Below are 9,027 nucleotides of genomic sequence, written 5' to 3'. Positions count from 1 at the left end.
CTCCACTTCTCTCTCGCTCCAGTGATCAAGTTCCCAGTTGCAGTCATCCCCTGGACACGCTGTTCTGATTATTATTTTTATTTTTACAATAAACCACTTAACTGATTTCTATTCTCTGCCTGGTGTTTCTGTGTAGGTTAGAAAACTAGAGCCCATCATGACAGTTTTTTCCTGTCTACTTAACATTTTTTAATACAAAAACATGATGGATGGACCGCCAGTGGACAGCCGACCACTGGTCTTGGCAAGATTTCTGGGGGAAACCCTGTTCTGGGTTTTATTTAGGGGTTTCAGTCAATGGGACTGACCACAAGTGTATTCCACACTGTATATTTTATTTTTCAAAATGTTTAATTTTCATTAAACTTAATATGTTACCTTTTGCTAGTCTTCTGCATAAAATCCCAATAAAACACAATGTGGTTGTAAGGTTAGAGATGCAAACGGTGTTGGGTTCTGAGGCTGCAAACCAAGTGCAACTTATTTCTCTTCCTCCACCACCATGGTTGACAGCTATGAGATGTTTGAACTGAAACAGGTTCTGTTCTTTATCTTGATTCATAAAACCCAAGATTTGGTGAGGGTGTTTCTTTCCTGTGAGATTAGTGAAACCTGAGGTTAGGTGTTGCTTCATGTTTTGCTCTGGTTGTTATGACTTTACCACCAAGCCCTTACTTCTTACTTCTTTGCTCAAACTTGAAGACCCAACCAGCTAAAGAACAATTTTTGCTACTGTCTTGTTGTTGTTTTTTTGAGAGCTACTTTCCAAAAAAAAAAAAAATTCAACACATTGGTGTGGCACATATTCCTTTCTTCTTACATTAAGAAAGCAGTAATGGCCTTCAAAATAAAAGCTGTATCATTGTGTTTTGTGCACCTCTAACAAAGGTTGTCATTTGGCAGAAACGTGTCATTAGAAAGAGCTGAATCCATAGCTGTTCTGTAAAATCGCTGACCAAGTATAAGTGGTTTGTCACACCAACGCCTGAATAAGATGCAGACGTCTTCTCTGAATTATGAATATCTCATGAGTTTACATCCGGTGCTGCAATGATTTTTAATAAGCAAATTTATTCAAGTGTGAGTTTAGTTTCATTTCTTAATTAATGGATTCACAGCAATTGCAAAATTGTGTTGTTTTTTTTACATTAGCAGAATTTAGACAAAGACTTGGGTATATTTTTAAAGGAAACGCAGCTGTAGTTACTTTGCAGAGAAGTAAGTAAAAGTGCATACACCTTCATCCTGTGTGGCTAACACAGGATGAAGGTGAGATGTATCTGCAAAACTTTCAGAGACGCTTCTGCAAGTGTTTTTTTCCCACAGAGCTGCTTGTTGGGTTCATGTGTTTTTTTTTTTGTAATCATTTCATGTCTTGTCTCAATAAGGTAAAATAAGTAAAGAAACAGCAGTTAATTGGCTGGTCTGAAAGCTCCTCCTTCAGTCTCTCCTCTGATAAACAACATGAAGGTTCAAGACTGACGACAACATAAAGGAGAGACTTAAGGGATTCTTGTTCTTTAGATTTTCTGACTCACTTTCCAGGTAAAGATCTTCCATTTGTTTCTTACTCTTATAGTTCACAAAAAAATCATAATAGCTTTAATTTGAAAATGTAACATTAAGAATTAAGAATGCTGTACAGGAAATCAATGCAAAGTTTGTCTGAAAGGTAAAAACACCTCAGTAGTCAGATTGATTTGAAAACAGTTTGTTCCAACACCTGCTGTTTTATTATAACTCATCATGACATCGCTAGTGGTTATTTACAGAATTAGGTTTGACATTAAGAATTACCATCTTCAATATTATATTTTAGTTATCTGAAAACTGTATGCCCCATATAAGCAATAACTTGTGATTTTCATCTCTAAATTGGTCAAGCTTTAAAAATAATGAATTAGATAATAATTAACTAGAGAACCACGCAACATTCAGCTAGTTATTAATTATGAAGCAGGCTGAACATACAATCATTCAGTAAATGTGAATATTATTGAAAAGTAAATTTACTCCATTCACCAGTGGAAACACATTATATAGATTATTAAAAACAGACTGATGGAGGAGAAAATAATCCACAGGGGTTAAAAAACAACTTTTGAATTATTTCCATATACATGCTAAAAACAATAATCTTTATAGTTTTTCCTAATATTGGTTTTTCCTCTTTGTCTTTCTAGTTAACCATGGAGTCGACCGACAACTGGCTGTCTATGGTGAAAAAATTGTTAAAAACCAGTCCACTGGGAGCCACTGTAGGTTTTGGATTTATCCAGGTGATACTGGAGAAACTGGTGGAAGCAGAGTTTTCATGCCCTTGTCACTCTAGTTACAACCATGGATATGGTTTAGTATTTTTCATTGCTCCATCACTTATAGTCTTTTTACTAATGTGTGTCATTAGTTATTCGCTTAAGTTATGGACATGTCCGTGGACATGGACATGGACATGTCCGTGGACATGGACATGTAAATCAATCTGGGAAGCCTTAATTATCATGTTGGTTCCAGCCGTAACATGGTTGATAATAGTGTTTGTTGATGGTCGTTATTACGCCTGTGCAAAGACCAACTGGAACGGAAAGTATGAACTGATTGAGAACGCTGCTCCTCAGAAATGGTGTAAACCATCAAACTCATCTCTAGAGCGAGACTCACTGACCGACACCCAGTTCTGGTATTCTGAATCACAGGTAAGAAAGGATGATATTTTATAGAGATTCATACAAACTAATAGTTTAGATGGAGTATTTTTTGTGTGCTAATAACATACAGTATATCTTTAATTGTTTTTGACTGTTTTCTTAGCTCATTGGATTCTGCACAGCAGCTGGGCTGACCTTCATTTATGTGGGTTGTTTTTTCTGCTCCCGGTGCTGTTCATCCTCACCAGAAAACAGAGGGAACCCAGTGCCTTTAGAAGAGGTCTAGATGGAGCCCAAAAATTCTTAAAAGAAATTAAGAAATGTATGCATGCATTTAATTATTGATTAAGAATAACATTCCTGGCAGGAGAAACATTTAGTATATTTTACTACCTTTGAAAAAGGTTTTCTGTATAAATATGTTTGTGTCACTTTCATGTAAAATGATTTATTATTTCTTACTGTGCAACTCAAAATTCCAGTTTTGTTTTGTAGATATCTTACTCAGATGTGTTGATATAAAAATACTATTTTAATCACAATTCCTTTTACCTGATATCTCATTATGTACAGATGGGATTTTTGCATTTCTTTTTTGATTCTTACAACTTAGTTTTGGTTTAATGTTTTTCATCTTCTGATTGAATTATCATTATTTAGACATGACTGTTCGGTTTGTTGGCTACTATAAAATGTCATCTTAGATATTTTTGACTAAAATGTCTGACGTGTGTAATGAAAGATTATTTGTAATCAGGTTCAGGTTTTAACTTTCACATCTAACCTTTTAAGCATTTTATATATTATTCAAGTGTTTTATGATAAATAACTATTTGTTCAATAACAATGTGAGGACAGGAAAGTCTGTGAATCCGGGTGGAGGGTCAGTTCCAGTAAGTAGTGGGTTATTTTGTGCATCAGCTCAGGAAAACAGACCTGCAGCTGAAGAGGTGAACAGATTCTAGGGGAAATGTTATTGTGTGATGATTTGGGCAGATAGTCTCTGTTGTTGGGGTAAAATCTCTGATCACTTCGGGTGTTTTGCTGTCAGATGTTCTGAGATGTGTGATCCCAACAATATATCTTTGTATTCAATAAATATGATTAATTTTACTTCTCTGACTTTTTGTGCTGGTTTAATCCTTCGCATACGAATCTCGGGGAGATTTACTGATCTAAATTTGGTGTTTCCACCCAGTTCTTGTGAAGGATTTCTGGATTTTTAATACTGATTGGTGGGACGCAAATGCAGCTCTCAGAGGGTCGACCCACTAATTCAGTTAAGCAGAAACCTGTTGCAGTTGAAACTGTCTAATTCTGCAGATTGGATGTGCAAAATCAAGAGGATCTGTATCTGAGGCAAGCATTCCTAAATTCAGAGAGCAGCCAGAGGTGGTCCTAGCCTGTTTGGGGCCCTGGGCGAACCACCTATCCAATGCCCCCTCCACGCCCCCAGTCCCACCCTGTGTCATCCAGTTTGTGTCTCTTTATTTTGCAAAATCTTATTCATATGAATACTGTAACCACTCCCAGATCATAAAGCACACATTCATATTTGCCCTGAACTCCATCTGGATCTGCATGAATTACAGTCGGCCCCAGTTACATTATGTGGTTCTTTATACATATATTAATATGTATAAAGAACTATTCTTGTTTTATTAATCACGGTTTAACTCCAGCTTCATGTTTGTTTTTCATTCACTTAGCAACGTGCCTCCTTTTAGAGCACTTTGCATCTTTTCGTTTCAAACACCAACATTTACCTGAAAGGTAATCTAGGGATGCAAATATGTTTTGTGACTGAAAACTAAAAATGAAACAAAACAGTTTAGGAACAATTAGAGCGGAAAAACTAAGCCACACCACCAAGAAGGAGATTTTTAACTTCAGATCTTGTCACGGGATTTTGTGCTGACAGTAAAAACAATTTATTTCTACAATGCAAACTTAATTTTATGAAAAATTAAATGGTCTAGTTTTAACTTTGACAACCAGGTAACAGTATGAAGTTGGTGTTGTATTTGGTTTGATTAAAAGAGAGTTGTTAGTGCTGGTATAGTTGATGTTTTTAATTCTACCATGAGCCGTGTTGTTTTTAAGAGCAGATATAATATGTCATAACTAAACTTGCTGGTTATGTTTTGCTTTATTGGAAGCATAAATCATCTCATAGTGAAGTTAGATCATTAAACAGGTGGAGTAGTTCATATTTTTAGAAATAAAATAAACTAAAAGCTAACGTTGCTTTTATTTGAATTGTTCTTTCTGCAGAGATGAACATAGCAGCAGTAAAACAATGGCTCTCAGCAGTGAAGGGACAACTTGAGAAGAATCCTCTGGCATCAAACATTGGCTTTGCACTGATCCTTCTCTGCTTTGAGAAAATTGTAGAGTTGGAGTTTGTTTGTCCCTGTCAGTCGAAACTGAATGCCGTCTCTGCTTTATCATTTTTCTCAGCTCCAGCTTTAATTGTCTTTCTGCTCATGCTTAGTACTGAACGTCCATGTAAATCGTGTAAATCATATGTGGAAACTGTCCTTCCTGGTCTAGTTCCTGCTATAACCTGGTGTATAATATTGTTCATGGATGGACGTTATTACGCCTGTTTTTGGACCAACTGGTCAGGACACTATGAAACCAGTGAGACTGCTTCCCCTCTGAAATGGTGCATGCAGCGTGTTTCTACTTGTTTTACATTCATCAACAGATAAACAGCTGTTAAACATTAACATTATTTTTATGTCCATTTTCTTTATGTGTTTTTTAAAAAGGTCATTGGACTCTGGGTTGCATTTGGTCTCACTGCAGTTTTTAAGATCTATTTGTTCTGTAAGTCCTGCTGCAAACATCAAGAAGAAAAAGACAATGAAAATAACGCTTAAGACATCCATTTACAGGTGCAGAACAGCGCATGACAGAAATTCAGAAAAGAAAAGAAAAGAAAAGAAAAGGACATCTGGGTGGGAAAACAACAACCAGGATTATCAATTTGAACAGTCAGATCTCATTCAGAAAATCTAGAATAATGTTAAAACATGTTCCAGTTGGAGACAATCAAATGTGAAGGACAATCCAACTTCTATAAGATATACTAAATTTATTTTAATTTATAACAAAATAAAGTCTCTACTTTTAAAATCTTATGTTAAAAAGGATCAGAACAACAAGTGGCTTTCAGCAGTTAAAGAATTGTTAAAAGCCAGTCCACTGGCAATTAGTTTAGGTTTTGGATTTATCCAGATGCTACTGGAGAAACTGGTGGAACTGGAGTTTGCATCCCCTTGTGACTATAGTTGCAACTATGAGCCTCAGAAATGGTGCAAACCATCAAACTCATCTCAAGAACAAGAGTCACTGGCCAAAACCAGCTGTGGTATTCTTACTAACAAGTAAGAAATCAGGATATTTTCCTGAAATTTGGACAAACTACCAATTTACATGAAGAGTATTTTTTGTGTGCTAATAAGCTACATCCTTTAAATTTCTGTTTTTGACTGTTTAGTACATTGGATTCTGGACAGCAGCTGGGTTGACCCTGATTTATCTGCTCTGTTTTTGCTGCTGCCGGTGTTCATCCCCTACAGAAAATGGGACAGACGCTTCAGCACCTCTCTAGATTGAACCAAAAATGTTTTTTAAAAATATGAAAATGTGTGCATAAGTTTATTATTCAGATGTATTGATATAAAAATACGTTTTTCAGTCTCAGTTCTTTTTACCTGATATCCCATTATTTTTAGACATCCTGCATATATTTTTCAGATATGCATCATTTTCAGATGTTTTTTTTTTTTTTTTCTCATCTTTGCACCCTACAATGTAAAATGCATATAATCCTCTAATTAAATTAGCATTATTGTTGGTTACTACAGAGGTGACAATTCAAAATAACCAGATTCTTCTTATTCAGTCGATTTAATAGCGATACTCTTGGTTCTTCTTTCAGGAATTAGAAAAATTAATTATTCAGAAAACGAAAGTATGTTTACCCATGTGCTAGGGGTCTTAGCAGCTACCTCAAATGCGTCACACTCGCATGCAATGTTGGCCACAGACAGGAAGTTGGAGATGTCACCAGAGGAAGGCCCCGACCGTTATCACAGCTGTGATCTGAGAGAAAAACAATTGTGTTTGCTGTGTATAAAACAAAACCATCTTGCTGCAGTTCATTAAAGGGCAAAACACAAAGGAGAACAGCAGGTATTTATGAAATATTGGTCCAAGAAAATAGATTGTGTTTATTACATGATCTAGTTTTTAATCCACAACACAAACAAGTAAAAGTGTTCAAGAACATAGGAAAATAAAATTAAGAATGTCCTGCATTCTTTCTAAGAGAGAAAGTATGGAGTGAAAATAGTCTCAAAATACCTGTGCGTGTGTAATACTGGATTAAGAAATTATGAATGCTGAATAAGAGTACACACACACAATTACTTTTTCTACAAACGTTAAATTTCTACACTGATTTTTTTAACTACAACCTCACAAATCTGATAACTACGAATTCAAACCTTCTACTATGCCTTCAAATGTTAAATAAATAGACGAATCACCAGATACACACACACAAAACCATTATGTCTATGCACAAAACTGCATTTACGCACAGATCTGGTTACGAGTAAACAAGTATTTTTGAGACTCATTTCACGCTTCCGAACAGCCTCAGATTTGTGCGTAAGTGGTGCGTGTAAATGCTGGTGGAAAGCTGGGTCATCTGATTTTTGCTCGAAGTCCAGTGTTTTTATCCTCTGAACATTTGTCACTGTGCTTGTGCTGAAATGGGAAAGACGTTATTTCTGTGGAAAACGAAATATCTCAGCACTTCTTTATAATATTCCAAAATTGTTTATAGACATATTGTGCATTTTTGAGATGAAATGAGATGACATGGTCTAAAAAATGACCACTAGGTGGCGGAATGGTTCGCTGGCTGGAAAAACAGGCAGCCAATCCAAGAAGCAAGACGGAGTGTCCTGGTGGTCTGCCCTCAGAAGTAAGTACAATTTAAACCTGCACTCTTTGCTCTCCGATTATAATGAGACATCGGATAGTTATAAATAATTTCAGATTACGTTTTATATGTCTGGTACTCTGTCCTCCTTATATGTTTCTGTTAGCGGGAGCTAATGTTTATGTGAGCTTTGCTACTTTGGCTTTTCGTAGCTATGTCCTTGTATCTATGCTGTGTGTCACACATCCACAGTTTAAGAGTCTTTAATCCACAAAAATTTTCTCTACAGTGGTTATTTCAGTATCTGTTTTGCCCCGCAGCTTCCAATCAAATTCCTAAGTCATGTTGCTGATTGATATTTGTGTAGTTTGTGAAATATTCCGTTTTTCCTTTTACTTTATTCACTAAGTGAATATAATTAAGTGAAATAAATTACCTTTCAATTCTAATTTATTGAATTTCTATATGTATAAATAACATTTTATATTTACTTCTACACAGGACAAAACGGCTGACTGATGGATGGACTGTTATTTACTTTCTGGAGGATCAGGATCTTTCAGATCTCATCTACCTTCTCATTCGATGGAGCTGCTGCAGGAACACACTGATCCTCTAACAGGATCCTCAGATCCAGGCATTGATGTCTGGTGTCCTGCAACATTTAGATACGTCCTGGTCCAACACACCTGAATCAAATGGCTGCTTAGGACAGTCAAGTTCTCCAGAGTCCTGCTAATGACCTTTGACCTCATGATTGATTCAGGTGTGTTAAAAAAGAGACATCTAAAGGTCAGCGGACCATTCCACCATCTAGTGGTCGCTTTGTAGACCACATAATCTCATCTGTACCGCTCAAAAATGCACAATGTGTGTGTACTCGTAACCGGATCTGTGCGTAAATGCAGTGTTGTGTGTGTGTATCTGGTGACTCGTGTACTTATTTAACATTTGAAGACGTAGTAGGTTTGAATTCGTAACTGTCAGATTTGTGAGGTTGTAGTTAAAAAAAAATGTGTGTGGAAATCTAACATTTGTGAAAATCATAATTGTGTGTGTGTACTTTTATTTTGCATTCGTAATTTCTTCAGATTTATGTATGCATTTGACCACATATTTACAAGTACCCAAGTTATGCACAAATTTTCTTTTTATGTTTTACAAATCCTATTTCACAGATACAACTATCCAAAGTGACACACAAAGATGCTTACACGAGTTACAGATCCAGTATTACACACGCAGAGGTATTTTGAGACTATTGAGACTATTTTCACTCCATAATTTTCACTCCATGTTACTTCCCACCACTGATCTCATGTGACTGCTTACATCTGGTGCTGCAATGATTTTTAATTACTTAATATGTGAGGAAATTTATTCAAGTGTGATTTTAGTTTCATTTCTTATTTAATGGAT

General features: G+C 36.0%; 1 long non-coding RNA gene across 1 annotated transcript; it reads left to right on the top strand.

Moving 5' to 3' along the window:
* The first annotated feature begins 1,293 nt into the window (after positions 1 to 1,293).
* LOC106942920 (uncharacterized) lies at positions 1,294 to 3,761 on the top strand. Its single transcript, XR_001423751.1, has 3 exons — positions 1,294 to 1,545; positions 2,184 to 2,696; positions 2,812 to 3,761. It is a non-coding gene; the product is annotated as an uncharacterized LOC106942920 (long non-coding RNA).
* The last annotated feature ends 5,266 nt before the right edge of the window (positions 3,762 to 9,027 follow it).

The sequence above is a fragment of the Poecilia latipinna genome, unplaced genomic scaffold (genome assembly GCF_001443285.1).
Source record: "Poecilia latipinna isolate Pla-1442-1.1 unplaced genomic scaffold, P_latipinna-1.0 Scaffold97, whole genome shotgun sequence".
NCBI lineage: Eukaryota > Metazoa > Chordata > Actinopteri > Cyprinodontiformes > Poeciliidae > Poecilia > Poecilia latipinna.
Note: the sequence above shows the minus strand (reverse complement) of the source record. Positions and strands in the feature narration are given on the sequence as shown.